This window comes from Loxodonta africana, chromosome 9, assembly GCF_030014295.1.
Source record: "Loxodonta africana isolate mLoxAfr1 chromosome 9, mLoxAfr1.hap2, whole genome shotgun sequence".
Lineage (NCBI taxonomy): Eukaryota > Metazoa > Chordata > Mammalia > Proboscidea > Elephantidae > Loxodonta > Loxodonta africana.
The window spans coordinates 25,161,105-25,180,607 of record NC_087350.1 but is presented as its reverse complement, the minus strand read 5'-3'; positions in this window follow the sequence as shown (position 1 = coordinate 25,180,607).

The window sequence follows — 19,503 nt, the reverse complement described above, 5'->3', positions numbered from 1 at the left end:
TTGGTTTTAGATGGTGCAGATGGTTAAGGAGCTTGGCTACTAAGCAGAGGTTGGAAGTTTGAGTCCACCCAGAGGTGCCTTGGAAGAAAGGCCTGGTGATCTACTTCCAAAAAATCAGCCATTGAAAACCCTGTGGAGCACAGCTCTTCTGTGACACATATGGGGTTGCCATGAGTCGGAATCGACTTGGCAGCAACTGGTTTTTGGATAATTATGTACATTATGAGAAATTTAATGCTGCTTTGTTTACAGCTTTGAGTCTCAGTGGTGGTGAGGGAGGTGAACGGGGAAGGGTACAAGGTGGGGAAAGACTCTTTCAAACTCTACTTGTTTGGCTTCCCTGCACATTTTAAAACTACTGTTATTGATATGAATATTATACATCCTTTGGTAGGTCCAAAAAAGCAAAAAAAAAAAAAAAGCCAAAACAGACAAACAAACAAACAAACCCTGCTGGTTATAGGGGAGTTGAATAAATAGTAGTTGATTAAATAATTGTTCCGTCTTTTTACAAATATATCAACTCATTCTTGTATTGATGGAGCTATCAGGCTCCTGATGTACCCCTTGTGTTTTCCATTGTTTCTGCAGGTCAGCCCAAGCCCTTCCCCACTGTTTCAACATCAGGCTTTCTCCAGGGCCATAACTTAGTTTAGGGCCACACCGTGCGTGCCATATGAACTTTGGGAATGGAGCCAATGGAGTGCTGGTCCCAGAGGCCCCGGGACTTGTTTTCTTAATGAGTCCCTGATGTCAACCAGCCTTGTGGTCATTTGCTGCCTCCTCAGAAGGTAGAGTGAGGCATGCACAGTTGCTTGACCCCTGGACCTGGTTATGTGCCTGCCTTTCTAGCAAATAATTAGCAAGGCTAAGGCCAAAGCAGCCTTCCCCCAAGTGATTTCTTGCCTCCAGAGAATTATCTTCCCGCGTGTAGTCAGTGACTCATGACTTGTCAGTACCATTCAAAACATTATTGCTTCTATCCACACTGACACAATGTGTGCACTCCCACTTACAGTTCATGTTTTCATTCCATGCACACCTAATACTGCCCAATCAATTGTAAACCCTGACACACAGACTAGAGATGCGCAAGCCAGGAAGACCTACGGGGATTCAACATTTCTGTAATAAGCAATACAGTCTTCTTTGGGGCCTCTAAACCCATTACTGTTGAGTTGATCCTGACTCAGAGCGACCCTATTGGACACAGTAGATCTGCCCATAGGGCTTCCAAGGCTGTAATCTTTACAGGAGCAGACTGCCACATCTTTGTCCCAAGGAGCAGCTGGTAGGTTTGAACTACCAACTTTTTGGTTAGCAGCTGGGTGCTTTAAACACTGTGCCACCAGGGCTTCTTTGGGGGACTGTAACCCTTGCCATCATTGAGTCAATTTTGACTCATAACAACCCTATAGGACAGAGTAGAACTGCCTCATAGAGTTTCCAAGGAGCCGCTGGTGGATTTGAACTGCCGACCTTTTGGTTAGCAGAGAAACTGACGATCTTAAATGAAAGCAAATTATTGTTTTGCTCTAGAAAACAATATAGATTTACAGTGCAGTTGAAAGAAACCTATAGAATTCTTTAAAGTGCTATCTAAGCAATTGACTCAAGTGTGAACAACAAGTCAATATACCAATCTTTTTGTTTTTTGACCACAAATTGGTAAGGTTTTCAGGCCTGGGGAGTTTGGTATGTCTCAGTCCATTTTAAAAACTCTTCTTTTGTCTAGGCTGATTTTTTTCTTAAATATTTCAGGTTGTCCTCCGTGTTCCTGAAGCCCAGCTGCCTGTTTTCTCTTTAAATGTCTTTGTGCTGTTCCACAATTTGCAAGAACTTCCTTTTCAAGGAGCTCAATGTCAAGCTACTTTTATTACTCTAGGACTGGCTGCCCTTGCTCTTGTATCGTAGGAGACTCTTTGTTTCTTGCTTTTCTGTTTGCTTTTTCTCTATTTCCTCTGGTTTATTTAACTCAGGCTGGCCAGCACCTGGCACAGAAGCACATAGCGGGCTGTTAATAAATTTCACAGAAGAAATGCATTGAATGAATGAATGGTTTCCTAAGGCTGCAGTCTTTCTGCATGGCCCTCACTGGAACTTTCTGTATTTTTTCTTTCAATGGGAGTCAGTTTACTAGATTTTTTAAACAAACACACCAGACACCTTTAATAAAAATTTACCCCCAAATCCAAGATATTAGAAGTTTATAGGTTATAAGGAACCCATCGGTGGTGCAAATGGTTGATGCTGTTGGCTGCTAACCAAAAGATTAGAGATGTGAGTCCACCCAGAGGCACCTTGGAAGAAAGGCCTGGAGATCTACTTCCAAAAAAATGAGTCATTGAAAACCCTATGGAGCACAGTTCTACTCTGACACACACATGAGGTCACCATGGGTACGAGTTGACTCTATGGCTACTAGTATAGATTACAAGGTATGTCACATTTTTGTTTTACAGGCTACTGTGCAAATAACCCACCAAAAACCAAACCTGTTGCTGTTGAGTCAATTCTGACTCATAATGACCCTACAAGACAGAGTAGAACCACCTGGAAACCCTGGTGGTGTAGTGCTTAAGAGTTATAGCTGCTAACCAAAAGATCAGCAGTTTGAATTCATCAGGCGCTCCTTGGAAACCATATGGGGCAGCTCTGCTCTGTCCTATAGGGTTGCTATGAGTCGGAATAGACTCGATGGCAAGTTTGGTGTTTTTATTTTGGTTATGTAGCTTCATAGGAGCCCTGGTGGCCCAATGGTTAAGTGCTCAGCTGCTAACTGAAAGGTTGGTGGTTTGAGCCCACCTGTGGCTCCCTTGGACAAAAGTCCTGGCAATCTGCTACCATAAACATTTCAGCAGGAAACCCTGTGGGCAGTTCTACTCTATCTATAGGGTCGTTATTAGTCAGAAGCAACTTGATGGCAATGGAGTTTGGTATGTAGCTTTGTATACATTTTTTGTTTTTTGAACATTTGTCTTTTGCTTTCAAGCACACAAATACACACAGTTCAATTCCACAGGGTTTCAGGCGGGTTCGTATTAGTGAGAAGAGACTGCATACCCACAGTCCTTTTATGTTTTGGAGTAAATTCCCAGTTTAGCCAGTGAAAGATTATAAAACTTGATAGAAGGGAAGCCATTACATGAGGAAGAACAGATGTGGCTGACCTCGGCATAGCCTTCCTTGGGCCCTCGATTCCCTATGGGGTGGGGACATTGGGGGAAGCACCCAGAGGCCAGGAATATTGTGCCTGTGAGATAGGTAGGGAAAAGAACTGAAACACTCAGTTTTTGCTTTGCCACCACCCTTTTATCCTCAGAACCTACAATCCCAATCTATGTGCTTCTATTTTCTTTAAATTTACAAACGCTGGGTTCTCCTAGCTCAAACTCCAAGTGCAGAATCTAGAAGTCCACATCTTCATCTAGGAGTGGAAAGCAGAGCCGACAGGGGCCTGTACAATATTTCAACCTCCAGGGTCCAGCGTCCTGACAAGTTCCCTTCCCTGAGACGTTTTACTGAGTCAACACTGAATCTTTGGTGATCAAAATCTTATACTTATCTGTGATATCAGGGGCTCTTTCCACACTAGCTCTTGATAAGAGAATTAAGACAGAATATTGAACCATTGTTAACCAATTTGAAGTAGTGGATTCTCTGTTGAAAAAACATTTATCTGTTATAAAGAGGCTAAGTGCTTGGTTTTTGTAGCCAAGTCGCCTGTGTTCACATCCCTGCTCTTCCACTTACTAGCTGTAAGACCACAGGCAAGTTACTTATGCTCTCTCTGCCTCAATCTTTGCATCTGCAGAATAGGAATTAAAATAATATCTAGCTCAAAATGAGTTAAAGTATGTCAAGTGCTTGTTATGGTTTTTAACATGTAAGAATTGCTCAATAAATGTTAGCTATTTTTTGCTGTCAAGAGATGCTACTCTCTAATAATGTCCAAAGCATTTCCTTTAATAGAATTAGGAGGGTTCTATTTTTGCTATGAAGACAAATTGAGATTAACAACTAGCTATGGAACCATCTCATGAACACTCAGAGAGTAGTATGGAGAATTTCAAAAGTTATTTCCTTTTATTGAGAATCTTCTGTGTACATTCCTGCTTTTAGGAGAACTGTGTTTTGATTACCTGGTAATCCTTCTAAGATGCAAATATAACTGTTATAAGGCAAACTTTATGTGTTATAAGGCTGCAACAATGGGCCCAAGCACAACAAGGATTTTAAGGACGGCTCAGGACTTGGGTGTGTTTCATTCTGTGGTACATAGGGTCACTATGAGTTGGAACTGACTGGAAGGCACCTAACAACAACAACAAGGCAAACTTTTGCACACATTCCTTAAGAAATTTCAGAACAAAAACTTCTTTTGTTTTAAAGATTTTTTTTTTTTTGCCATAATTCCTTTTCTTTAAAAGAGTGCTTCTAGTTGAGAGAATGGTAGAAGTTTGACAGAGGACACATGGCTGTGAATCGTATAGCTATGCAGTTGAGTGTTGCCTGGCTGATTAGCAGGGCAAAATAACAGTAACCGGGCCTCAAGCTGCTCTTGACTTCATAGCAGTGACCAAGGCAGGCGTGTAATGCTCCAGTCCACACCAGAGAGCAAGCAAGGATATGTGTGCATATAAGGTCATGCCACTCTGCACTAATAAGTCCTACTTATGGAGAATTTATGTCTAATCATTTTCCTTTTCTTCAACATTCTAAAGACTGAACACCTAACAGAAAACTCTAAGTGGGGAGGCATGTTTACGCCATAGAAAATTCTGTCACTGGGAGGAAAAACTGGCAGTGTGCCAGGGAGACACATTCCCCAGCCCAGGGAATAAAAGACACCCTTCCTGGAGGATGCTCTCTTTCTTGTTTCATTGAATTAGGGATTGCAAACAGAACCCCACAGGTCAAATTTGATTCCCAGATGGGTTTTGTTTTACACACGTGCTATTTGCAAGGTCTTCAGTTCCAGCATATTCAGACAAAGTGTGCACTTTACAATTTGGCACAGTTGCCACTATTCCCTATTGTCTATCACACAGCTCCCCGGTTCCCACTCATTTATGTGACTGGCCTGCCTCTTAAATGCATTTTACTTGACACCCTTGCTAAATTCTTCCTTGGCCACAGCAAAGGTCTTTGCCTCAACACAGAAAAAGTTATTTTTATTAAAAAAAAAATCTTTTATTGTTTTCTACATATGGATCATAGAATATTTTCATCTGCTTTTAATGCACTCTAGATATTTGAGGAATTTGGAACATTGCTACCTATATAAATTTTACTGTAGTCAGAAGGAGACTGAATTTCAACTCCTGGTTTCTTCTTTTATCTGGAAAATGGGTTTAGTATTATACTTCACATATGGTTTATTCTTAACTTTGAGGCTAGATCTGTCCTGTCCAATATGGTGGTCACTAGCCACATGTGGTTACTGAGCACTGGGAAGGTGGCTAATTAAAACTGAGATGTGTTAGAAGTGTAAAATACACACTGGATTTCAAGCAGTACAAAAATAATGTAAAGTATCTCATTAATGCTTATTTTACAATGATTCTATTGTGGAGATAGTGGTTTACATAAAAGATATTATTAAAATTATCTTCACCTGTTTCTTTTTTAATGTGGTTACTAGAAAATCTGTCTTAGACTAAGACAGGCTAGGAAGAAGGTTCTGGCAGTCTACTTCTGAAAAGAATTAGCCAGTGAAAACCTTATGGATAGCAGTAGAACATAGCCTGATACAGTGCTGGAAGATGAGCCCCCCAAGGTTGGAAGGCACTCAAAATATGACTGGGGAAGAGCTAGCTCCTCAAAGTAGAGTTGACCATATTGATGTGGATGGAGTCAAGCTTTCAGGACCTTCATTTGCCAATAAGGCACAACTCAAAATGAGAAGAAACAGCTGCAAACATCCGTTAATAATTAAAATGTTGAATGTATGCAGTATGAATCTAGGAAAATTGGAAATTGTCAAAAATGGAATAGAGCACATAAACATTGATATCCTAGGCATTAGTGAGCTGAAATGAAGTGGTACTGGCCACTTCGAATTGGACAATCATATGGTCTACTATGCCAGAAATGATAACTTGAAGAGGAATGGCATCAAATTCATGCTCAAAAAGAACATTTCAAGATCTATCCAGAAGTACAACGGTGTCAGTGATAGGATAATATCCATACACCTACAAGGACGACCAGTTAATATGACTATTATTCAAATTTACCCATCAACTGCTAAGGCCAAAGATGACAAAATTACAGATTTTTACCAACTTCTGCAATCTGAAATTGATCAAACATGCAATCAGGGTGCATTGATAATTACTGGTGATTGGAATGTGAAAGTTGGAAACAAAGATGAAGGATCGGTAGTTGGAAAATATGGCGTTGGTGATAGAAATGATGCTGGAGATTGCATGATAGAATTTTGCAAGACCAACAACCTCCTCATTGCAAATACCTTTTTTCACCAACATAAATAGCAACTATATATTTTTATACACATGGACCTCACCAAGTGGAATACACAGGAATCGAATCAATTAAATCTGTGCAAAGAGATGATAGAGACGTCCTCAGTCAGAACAAGGCCAGTGTCCAACTGCAGAACAGACCATCAATTGCTCATATGCAAGTTCAAGTTGAAACTGAAGAAAATTAGAGCAAGTCCATGAGAGCTAAAGTATGACCTTGAGTATATTCCACCTGAATTTAGAGACCATCTCAAGAATAGATTTGATGATTTGAACACTAATGACTGAAGACTCGATGAGTTGTGGAATGACATCAAGGACATCATACATGAAGAAAGCAAGAGGTCATTAAAAAGACAGGAAAGAAGGAAAAGACCAAAATGGATGTCAGAAGAGACTCTGAAACTTGCTGTTGAATGTCGAGTAGCTAAAGCAGGAGGGAGAAATGATGGAGTAAAAGAACCAAACAGAAGATTTCAAAAGGCAGCTTGAGAAGACAAAAAAGTATTATGATGACATATGCAAAGAGCTGGAGACAGAAAACCAAAAGAAAGAATACGCTCTGAAAGCTGAAAGAACTGAAGAAAAAATTCAAGCTTTGAGTTGAGATATTGAAGGATTCTGGGGGGAAAAATATTGAATGACACAGGAAGCATTAAAAGAAAATGGAAAGAATACACAGTTACTATACCAAAAAGAGCTGGTCGATGTTCAACCATTTCAGGAGGTAGCATATGATCAGGAATGGCTGGTACAAAAGGAAGAAGTCCAAGCTGCACTGAAGGCGTTTGCAAAAAAGCAAAGCTCCAGGAACTGACGGAATATCAATTGAGATGTTTCAACAAATGGATGCAGTGCTGGAAGTGCTCACTCATCTATGCCAAGACATTTGGAAGATAGCTACCTGGCCAATCAACTGGAAAAGATCCATATTCCCAAGAAAGGTGATCCAACTGAATGTGGAAATTACTAAACAATATCGTTAATATCACATGCAAGTAAAAGTTGGCTGAAGATCATTCAAAAGTGGTTGTAGCAGTACATCAACAGGAAGCTTTCAGAAATTCAAGCTGGATTCAGAAGAGGATATGGAAACAGGGATATCATTGCTGTTGTCAGATGGATCCTGGCTAAAAGAAGAGAATACCAAAAGGTGTTTACCTCTGTTTTATTGACTATGCAAAGGCATTCGACTGTGTGGATCATAACAAATTATGGATAACATTGCAGAGAATGGGAATTCCAGAACATTTAATTGTGCTCATAAGGAACCAGTACATAGACCAAGAGGCAGCCGTTTGAATAGAACGAGGGGAAACAGCATCGTTTAAAGTCAGGAAAGGTGTCAGAGTTGTATCCTTTCACCATACCTATTCAATCTGTATGCTGAGCAAATAATCCAAGAAGCTGGACTCTGTGAAGAAGAATGGGGCATCAAGATTGAAGGACGATGCATTAACAACCTGTGTTATGCAGATGACACACCTTGCTTGCTGAAAGTGAAGAGGACTTGAAGTATTTACTGATGAAGATCATAGACCACAGCCTTCAGTATGGATTACACCTCAACATTAAGAAAACAAAAAACCTCACAACTGGACAAATAAGCAACATCACGATGAACGGGGAAAAGATTGATGTTGTCAAGGATTTCATTTTGCTTGGATCCACTATCAACACCCATGGAAACAGCAGTCAAGAAATCAAAAGACACATTGCATTAGGCAAATCTGCAGCAAGGGACTTTTTTAAAGTGTTGAAAAGCAAAGATGTACCTTGAAGACTAAGGTGCACCTGACCCAAGCCATGGTGTTTTTAATTGCCCTGGTGACATTATAGTTAAGAGCTACAGCAGCTAACCAAAAGTGATCCTTGGAAATCCTATGGGGCAGTTCTACTCTGTCCTATAGGGTTGTTATGCATTGGAATTGACTCCACGGCAACAGGTTTTTTTTTTTTTTTCTATATGCATATGAAAGCTGGTTGATGAATAAGGAGGACCAAAGAAGAATTACCACCTTTGAATGATGGCGTTGGAGAAGAATATTGAATATACCATGGACTGCCAAAAGATCAAACAAATCTGTCTTGGAAGAGGTACAACCAAAATGCTCGTTAGAAGCAAGGATGGTGATACTACGTCTCACTTATTTTGGACATGTTATCAGAAGGGATCAGTCCCTGGAGAGGGATATGAAGCTTGGTAAAGTAGAGGGTCAGCAAAAAAGAGGAAGACCCTCAAAGAGATGGATTGACACTGTGGCTGCGATAATGGGGTCAGGCATAAGAGTGATTGTGAGGATGGTGCAGAACTGGGCAGTGTTTCGTTCTGTTGTACATAGGGTCACTATGAGCTGGAACCAACTCAATGGCACCTAACAACAACAACACTAGAAAATCTAAAACTGAGAATGCTAGGCTAGAAGTTAACCAAGATGAGTGACTTCCCAACTACATCAAGTTTATGAAGTTCACGATACCGTTGTTGTTGTAGTTAGCTGCCACCAGTTGGTCCCTGACTCATGGCGACCTCGTGCAGAATGGAATGAAACTTCTCAATCCTGAGCCAGTCCCAAGATCAGCTGGCGATTGGACAGTTGTGATGCATAAGGTTTTCATTGGCTGATTTTTGGAAGTAGATCACTAGGCCTTTGTTCCCAGTCTGTCTTAGTCTGAAAGCTCCACCAAAACGTGTTCAGCAGCAGAGCAACACGCAAGACTCCATTAACAGACAAGTGGTGGCTGCGTATGAGGTGCATTGGCTGAAAATCAAAAGGCGAGAATTCTGCTACTGAACCACCACTGCCCCAGGATACTGAGGACCGAATTTGTTTATAATCCTTCCTATAAAACCAATAATAAAAGAATGCTTTTAGTTTCTTGAAAGAGGCCCCCTTCTGGGATGTGGTGTTAGATAAGTAGCTGTGTGGACACACAGTCCAGAAGAATTTGGGCTGGAAATTAGTCGTCTTGTGACTTTGACATGTGACATAATTTATAACCTCTGTCACTCCTATTTCTCTATCAGGCAGCTGCTGGGGCTTTTTCTAATCTACTCACACATTCACATACAACGTGGCTGGGAGCCTCTCTTAGGAGTTCTTTTAGCAAATAATGTGAAACTTCCTTTTCAGTGGAAAGTGACCTTGGCAGTCTATTAAAACCCTAGTGACTGTTAGAGATCATTTGGGACTCTCTCTCTTTTGGTACAGAGATTAGAGACAAGACCAGTTGCTGCAAAGTTGACTCTGCCTCGTGGTGGTCCCATGTGTGTCAGAGTACAACTGTGCTCCATAGGGTTTCCAATGGCTGATTTTGTTGGAATTAGATCTCCAAGCCTTTCTTCTGAGGCACCTCTGGGTGGACTCGAACTTCCAACCTTTTGCTTAGTAACTGAGTGCACTAACCGTTTGCACAACTCAGAGACTCCAAAGAGAAAAGAAAGTCATGAAATTAATATTGAATAGTGTATGAGTGGGTAGGAGGCAGATGGTATATTGTAAAGAGACTAGAACTTGGAGGGGACAGGGGTTTGAGTGTGAGCTTGCCACCTACCAGCTGAGTCCTTACCCTTTGTGTATCTGTTTTTTTCTGCTGTAAATGGAAATGCTAATGAAATGTACTTTACGAAGTTACTGTGAGGATCAAATGAGATATTAAATGCGTGCTTTAACTACCCAAATACTTTTTTTTTTATTGTGCTTTGGATGAAGGTTTACAGAGCAAATTAGTTTCTCATTAAATAATTAATACACATATTCTTTTGTGACATTGGTTGCCAACCCCACGACGTGTCAACACCCTCCCCTTCTTGACCTGGGTTCTCTGTTACCAGCTTTCCTGTCCCCTCCTGCCTTCCCATACTTACCTCTAGGCTGGTGTGCCCATTTTGTCTCGTTTTGTTTTATGGGCCGGTCCAATCTTTGGCAAAGGGTGAACTGACTTAAAAGAGTGTCTGGGGGCCATACTCTTGGGGTTTTTCCAGTCTCTGTCAGACCAGTAAGTCTGATCATTTTTTTTGTGATAAAACTCCCAAATATTTTTTATTAGGGAATATAAACATTTCTTTCACAATCATTACCAACAAACGTTTGAGTATTTATGATATACAAGTTACTGTCCCAAGAACAGTGTTCTGGTTTGAAATAGACTCAAATGAAAGCTATGCTCACTGCTGAGCATAAAAATGAAAACTATGCTCATCTGTCTCCTATGACCTTAACTGTAATGGAGAAGAAATCTGCTGTTACATTTAGGCTTTATTTCAGTGTGTTGTTAACTTGTATTCTGCAAATTAAAAATTTAATTCTGAGATTGGTGAATTTAACAAATAGATTATTTTAAAACTGCTTTACTATCCTTTTGAGGAGTCCTGGTGGTGAAGTGGTTAAGAGCTTGACTGCTGACCAAAAGGTTGGCAGTTCAAATCTACCAGCTACTCCTTGGAAACCCATAGGGCAGTTCTACTCTGTCCTGTAGGGTCGCTATGAGTCAGAATGGACTGGACAGCAACTGGTTTGTTTTTGTTTTTACTGTTCCTTTAACTCTGAAAGAACAATTATTATTATTTAATTGATGGCTCTAGAATGGACTTCTTAAAAACTAAGCATAGTTCGTTGATGATCTCAGGAGCTGGTTGATTTGGTTAGAGCTTCAAGCACTTTGGTTTGGTTCCCTTTGCTCTTTTTTGTATGTAAGTTCTTTATACGCTCTTTTAAAGAAACAAGTTCTGGCTCTTATGACGCTCTGCTATGAAAGTTGCTTTTTGTTATTTTAAAAATTAGCTTTCTAAAGAAATTTAAAGGAAAAATGTGAGTGTTGGGAAGAAATCCAGCATAGAATATAAACTATCTGCTTTACTTACTACTCTAGTTTTTGTCTGTTTACCTTCTTTCTTCAACTTTTGTTTTAATGGGCCAACTCTTTTAGCCCCATTTATTTCTGAGCAAAAGCATAAATCTTGGTGAGAAGTAAGAAGATGGACAATAAAGATGAGGAGGTAGAAAATAAAGCCCATTAGGAAAGAGAAAGGAAATAAAACCACAATAAACAAACGAACCCGTTGCTGTCAAGTCGATTCTGACTCATAGTGACCCTGTAGAACTCTATAGAACAGAGTAGAACTGCCCCATGTGGTTCCCAAGGAGTGCCTGGTGGAGTCGAACTATTGACCTTTTGATTAGCAGCCCAATTTAACCACAATGAGGAAGTTAAAAGACAGAGTGAACGATTAGTGTGCTGGACACACAATAAGGTGGCTCCTAATGAGTCATGCCCTTGTATTATCTCCTCCCCCTGAGTGTGAGAGAATCTGTGACTTGCTTCTAACCAAAAGAATATGGCAAAGATGATGGGATGCCACTCCCTTGATTCTGTTACGTTATATATGACTCAGTCTTAGCTGACTAGAGAGAGAGAATCTCCTGCTGTCATTAAAGGAGCAAATGGCATGTTATGGATGGAGAAGGCCATGTGGCAGGGAACTATGGGCAGCCTCCAAGAGCCGAGGGGGTTCTCCAGCAACAGCCAGTAAGAAGCCAGTGTGCTCAGTCCTATAGTCACAAGGAGATGAATTGTGCCAATAGCCTGAATGAGTTTGGAAGAGAATTCTTCCCAAATCGAGCCTCCGGATGAGAACAGATCATAATCCCCAGGAATCTGTATTTTTGTAAGTTCCTGGTGATTCCAATGAATTTGTCCATGGATGGGCATTTGGGAACCATTGTGCTGGCTGATATTGAAGAGGTGGAGATGAGTGATACAGACATGTTGCCCACTAGACGCTTAGAACCTGTGAGGCTGTTAGACAAGTACACATGTTGTTAGCTGCTGTAAAATCGGTCCCATGTGCAATGGGACAAAATGCTGCCTGGTCCTTCGCCATCCCCCTGATTGATTGTATATTGGACGATTGTGATCCATAGGGTTCTCATTGGCTGATTTTGGAAGTAGATTGCCAGGCCTTTCTTCCTAACCTGTCTTAATCTGGAAGCTCTGTTGAAACCTGTATAACATCATAGCAACATGCATGCCTTCACCGACAGACAGGTGGTGGTTGCGCATGAGGTGCACTGGCCGGGACTGGAACCTGGGTCTCCTGCGTGGAAGGCGAGAATTCTACCACTGACCCACCACTGCCTCACATACAAGGACATAAATGTACATACGTTTCCAACAGAGGCATGAAACCCACTTTCAAAGTCTGGATTTGGTGTCTGAGAGTTGTACTATTTCTATGAAGATGGAAGGTAGGAATTTTTTTTCGGTATTTGGAATGGAAAAAAAAAAACTTTTGTTATTAACTTCTTGGTTTGATTTTTTTTGAAACTTCTGTTTTGTCACAGACCTCCAGAAAAATTGTAAAAAACGAAAATGTTAAAAAAAAAAATTAAACACAAGTCTTTGATTTGGACCTCTTCTAGTGGAGCAAGGCTTTCGCATGCCCTTGGGAGGAAATAATTCAAAAATTGGATCTTAATAGAGCTGTGCGTATTGAGACAGAGGAGAGTGGGTACACTGAGTGAAATGGCTCTGCAGACAGTGAAGTATTTACCTATACAAGCGTCCTGTTTGTGTGCACTCTTCCACAATTTGCTTGGTACTTGAAAGGAAAAAATGTTGCCATGGCAACATTGTAACAAACAAGGTGGAATTGCATACAAATGAATCACGACTTTTTATGGAAGACAAAGAAGCAAATGTTCTATTAGGGCTGGCTTTATTAAGCTTAAAAATTATAGCAAACATTTTAATGAGTTTTTTTTTATTGTTTCTCATGAAAAAAACGAGGGAAGTGTGTAGGAGGGTAGAAGGCCTGAATTATACTTATTTCCGTTACATTACTGCAGTAGGGTACAGATCTCTGTCGTCTCAGCTTCACCTGTTGTTGTTCCAGACTATTCGGCTGGATGGGGGTTGAGATGGTCTGTTTTCCAGAATATGTGGTTGACGAGTTTATGTGTGCACACACATGCGAATGAACATGGCGAGAAGCCATCTTCTTGGTTGAAAGAGAGAGATAGAAATGCACTAAATTCTTCCATTCAGGGCCAAGGGCAGGAAAGCTTAGCAGTTACCCTGCTTGAGGTAGCAAATTTGACTGTCTTTGTGATTCTGGAAATCTTCTATTTAAGCTCTAAGGAAAAGAGGTGCCATGAACAGCCCCCACGATCATGTAATAATGCACTCTAAATAATGGCTGTAGGTCATAATTTTTGATCATCCCTTGCTCCAGTAAGTGGTCCAAGTCCTGGGACAGGGAAATGATTGTGCATAAGAATTTTTGTGTTTTTTTTTTAAATAATATTTTATTGTATTTTTGGTGAAAGTGTACATAGAAAAACAGGTTCCTATTCAGCAATTTCTCTGATATTATTCAGTGACGTTAGTTACATTCTTTACCTCGTTTCAACATTCTTGTTGTCCTATTCCCATTAACTTCCTTTCACTGCCCTCCAACATTCTCATCCATGCTTTAGAGTAACCGTTGATCATTTGGTCTCTTAGAGTAAATTGTTTAAAGGAGTGCAGTACTCAGGGGGTGACATTGTTTGCTTTTTGAGTTAGCCTGCTATTTAGTTAAAAGGTGACTTCAGGGGTTAGTTTCCGTTCAAGGTTTAAAGATTATCTCAGGACAATAGTCTTGGGGATTCCTCCAATCTCACAGGACGCAGTAAGTCTGGGTTCTTTGAGGATTTGAAGTTCTGTTCAACATTCTTCTCCCTTCCTGTCAGGATACATCTGCTGTGACCCTTAGCAGGACATTTGGTATTGGTAGCCGGGCACCATCTAGTTCTTCTGGTCTCAAGGTAGAGGAGGCCATGCATGGTTCATGGAGACAATTAGTCCTGTAGACCAGTTCCTTCTCTGATTTTTGGGTTTCCTTCTTTCTCTTTTGCTCTGGACAAATAGAGACCAATAATTGTATCTTAGATGGCCAATTGCAAGCTTTTAAGACCCCAGATACTACTTACCAGACTATGATGTAGACCATAAATTCCATGAACTATATTATGCCAATTGACCAAATTGTCCCACGAGAGTATGGCCGTAAGTCTTCAAACCAAGAAAACTAATCCCATAAGGTTATTGGTTATGTCTAAGAAGTGTCAGCATCTGTTGTTCCTTTTTGTCTGTATGTATATATATTTGGGTTGTTGTTACAAAATTATTTATAACATAGCATTTATAAAAATATATTTTTTTCTTGTGTACAACTTAGTGGCATCAGCTACCTTGGTCAGGGTGTGCATATTTCACCTACATTTGGTGCTACCTTTCCCATCACCATAAATAAAAAGTGACTACTATTTAGAGAATGATATCCCACCAGTGTTGTTTTTGATAAGATGTCACTCCTTGACACAGAACTGCAAATAATACTGACAGGTTGCTCGTGGCGGTGAGTTTTACCTCTGTGATTCTCAAATTTGAGCATGTGTCAGAATCATCTGGAGGACTTGTTAAACACGGATCATTGGGCTCCAGGCCCAGAGTTTTAAAATTTACATTTCTAACATGTTCCCAGGTGCTGCTGCTGCTGATTTAGGGTCCACACTTTACCTAAACCTCTGCCTTACCCAAAATTCTCCTGATTCAGAGAATGGGGTCATTGGTGTTATGGTAGCCTTCTCCCTTCCCACTAAGTGGCTGGGCAGAAATTGGGGGAGGTTGCCAGTGGAGAAGAAGGCCAAATCTGGGGACTTAATTGTTTAAGGTAGGTTTGATAAAGAAGAAATTAAGGAAAAGCCTGTCTTTCATCAACTCCCAGACGATACAAGGAGGGACTATTTTCTGGATTTTACTACAATCTAGGAATGTTAAGAATGGTGATGTAAGAGTGTGCTGCTCAAAGAATTAGCCCTTGCACTAGCAGCATTGTCATCACAGGGGTGCTTATTAGAAAGGCAGAACTTCAGACCCTATCCTAGACCAGCTAGCTCAGAACCAGCATTTGACAATATACCAAGTGTTTGATATGCACATGGAAGTTTGAGGAGTACTGATGTAATGGGCAGACTTGGTGGTTAAGATACCTGAGTTTTAGTCCAAGTTCTGCCCGTGCCCAGCTGTATGGCCCTTACTGGGCCCGAAGGGTCAGGCTAGGGTGGATTAGTGATCTACATATGTTGCCTGCCAGGTTTGGGGTGCTGTAATTCTAAATCATAGCCTGCTAGGTCCCCAGGGCCTCTGAGGTTTTGTGCTCCTCCTTTGCTGTGTCCCCTGCCCTCCTCTGAAAGCTGACGTGAACCCCCATGGGAGGACAGTGCTACCATGTTCAAGGACATGACCTCATTCCATGTACCTGAACTCTTTCTGTGAGTCCAGAATATAATCTCTTATTATGAACTAAACCGTAAGTAATCTGGGGAAGCACACCCAGTTTGAGAGAGATGTTTAATAATAAAGCCCTTGTCCAGAGTAGCCTCTACGAGAACAACTGGGTTGGCTTCTTTGCCTTGGCCAACCTCTTGGTAACTCACGCCTCCATCTTTCTCTGTTACTGAAATATTTACCTCTCACACAGACTACCAGTTGCCACAGAGCCGATTCTGGTTCATGGCAACTCCATGTATGTCAGAGAATTTTGCTCCATAGGGTTTTTCAATGACTGGTTATTCAGAAGTAGATCAGCAGGCCTTTCTTCCAAGGTGCTTCTGGGTGGACTTGAACTTCCAACCTTTCACTTAGCAACGGAGCATGTTAACCATTTGCACCACCCAGGGACTCCTTTTACACAGAAATATCCACCAAATTAGTAAAACACTCTCTTAAGGGATTTTGAAGGTTTCCACCATATGGAAGTGCTAAAATCTCCTCAGTTTTCAGATTTGAAACGTGGATTAATTAATATAAAATGGGCAGGAAAGATGTCTGGTGGCTTAAATTAATAAACAGGATTTGAATGTTTAATGTGCTCGATAGGATAAACTTTGTAAAGACTTCAGACATGTCAGTGTTCATATAATATATAGATTTTCTTAAGGCCAGCTCTGTGGAAGGTGCACTTATCCTCATTCAGTGCTCACAAAGCACACATTTTATATTCCTTAAATAACCCATCATCCTGTTTTGTTTTTTTTGATTAATTCAAGTCTGCTTCCTCCTAAGTCTGCCCAAATTAATTAAAAATGTTTTTGACCCAGAGATGTTCCTTCTTGCCACTTTGATTGTTAGAAGTGGATTTTTAGTTGTTGTGGAGGGAAACTTCTGGCCCATTTTTCAGTTGGCCAAGTATCTGTGAAAGGCGATTTGGACAATGGTATGCAAACACCCTCATCCCAGAGCCTTCACCTCCCTCCAGAAACAGATTCCTTCCTGTTCTTTCTTTTGTCCCCTGCCAGTTTGGTTTCTACTGTCTTATTTTTTTTTCTGGGAAATTCCATGCTCCTATTTCCTTCCTCGAGGGTTTAAAAAGGTCATTGATCACAATCTCTTTCTTTGCATCCTTTGCTAGGCAGGCGTAAGGTATATGGGAGCAGGTTCTGGGAGAAAAGCCAACCTGGAATGGAGGCAGAGCTCTGGTGTTTTTTCAGGGACCAAATGCTGCAAAAACAATGGAGTTGGGTTTTCTGTGGGCTGGTTCAGGGTCAGAGGTGAGGGGAAAATAAATCTTTAATGGAAATCCTCATACCCTGGAGCCTCAATGGTTTGGTCTACAGAGCCATCTGTTGAGATGGGAGTAGGAATTACGAGAAGGAGCCAGCTCTGCAGCCAGAATCCTTACGACATTGTTTAGATTCTGTCAGGGGAGCAGCTCCTTCTATTCAAACAACATCAGATTCCAACAGTGATTTTGTGTGTGACAGGAAAGGGTTTTTTTTGTTGTTGTTGCTTTCTGTTTTCTGTCGACACTCTGCACATGTCTTTCGTTTAAAGGAAACGAGGGCAGTCTCACATAAAAGCTTGGAGACTGTGCAAGGTTTATTGCAGCATTGTTTGGAATAGCACAGCCCTGGAAAGGACCTACGCACACCCTGATTTGGAATGGCTTAAGTAAATTATGGTGCATCCGTGAGGGGTAATATCATACAGCCTTAAAAACAAGACCGTGTAAGGCATCCTACTATCTGATATTCTCCAAGATCCAAAGTTAAGGGTAAAAAGAACAAGGTAGAAACCGTGTTAGGTAAGCTTTGGGGGGAGGGGGGAGGAGTACACGTATTATTACTTGAATATGTATGTAAACACACATGGATAGTTAACCAGCTGCTGCGGAGGCGCCTCCTGCTCACGGCAACCTCATGTATGTCAAAGTAGAGCTGGGCTCCACAGGGTTTTCAGTGGCTGATTTTTCAGAAGTAGATTGCCAGGCCTTTCTTTTGAGGTGCCTCTGGGTGGGCTCCAATTTCCAACCTTTGGTTAACAGCTGAGCCTTTTAACCGTTTGCACCACCCAGGGATTCCATAGGGATAACAGGCATAGAATATCTCTAGAAGAATGCATTGGCTGTCTAGGGAGTGAGACCTTATTTCCGACCAATAGACCAATACCTTTTTTTTTTTTTTTTTAATTTTTACTTCATGTGTTACAGATTTCAATAAACAACCAAATTCAGAGATAAAGTAAAAACTCAACTGCAAAGAGGAAGAGTAGGGTACGGGACAGTTGCGGGTGCACGCTGGGGGTTCGACGAGGGGAGGCAGACCAGCTGGCTGTAGCTCCTGATGGCTTTACAGCTGCAGGCACCAGCCCTTTCACCACCCAGCTCCTGTCCCCAAAGGAACACCAGGAACACCTAACACCATGCTCGCTCCCCAGGCAAGGCTGCCCCCCTGAGGACCCGAGCTTCCCTCTGGAGTTCTCTGGCCTTTTGTTGGCAGCGTGTTGGCAGGGAGCAAATTGACTGGGGCTTGGGCTTGGGTAGGTGGGGGGCTGCAGGGAGGGAGGAAGGCAAAAGCCCCATAGAGGCCTGCTCTGCCAAATGTCTTCTTCCGTCCTGCTTGGTGGCGGCCCTCAAGCCATTCATTTTCAGTTTATGAAAACACTGGGGTGGGTTTAGCTTTTCCTTTGGGAAGCAAAAACCAACACAAAGAGCGTGTGTGTGGATCTCCTTTCAAAACAGTGGGGCATTTGAAACCCGTGCTGCAGCTGCCGGCTCTGTTCCAATCTCAAGCGTTTGGTTCCTGAAGGCGCTTTAAAAAGGTGTTAGAGAGCCCTGAGTGCTTTGGGAACTGGAGGACTTGGAAAGCCTGTTATTTATTCCCCCTTTGCAAAAAACCCACTCTTCTAGGACACAGCTTCCCAAATTTATTACATCGTGGCACACAGAAAATGACATTATTTGAAAGTATTTGGGGGTGAAACCAGAGGAAATTTCAGAGTGTCTCTATGAGGCTTGTTAAAAAATTAAATATAGTTTCTTTATGTTATAGAATTATAATAAGGAAAAATGTATAAAGTATTATAGAAAACACTGTACTTGTTTAAAGCTTCTGAAATAAAATCTGTATAGAAATGTAAATGAGAAAATTGAGGTTGCTTTCATGAACAAAACTTTTCCTTTTATTTTGGAAACATCTGAAGCACAGACAAAGTAAAGAGCATAGTATAATGATCAGTAGCCCTTCCTCATACCCATGGTCTAAACAATTACCAACATTTTGTCTTTCAGTTTTCATCTATTTTGTCTTCCTTTTTTTTTGCTAGTATCGTTAAAAGCATATCTCAGCCTCCATTTTATTTCATCCGAAAAAGCTTCAGGATAAATCTCTAATAGGACTGTAATACCCTTGTCACCCCCCAGTAAGTTAAAAATAATTTCTCAATATTACTTAATACTCAGCCTATGTTCAATTCTCTTCATTTGTCTCAAAAATGTATTTTTATTGTTGGTCTATTTGAGTTAGGATCAAAACAAAGTTTACATTTGATTGATATGTCTTTTAAGTTTCCTTGAATCTATAACATGAACATAACATTTTTATGTGTAAAAAAACCCCCAAACCAAACCAGTTGCCGTCAAGTTGATTCCAACTCATAGTGACCCTAGAGGACAGAGTAGAACTGCCCCATA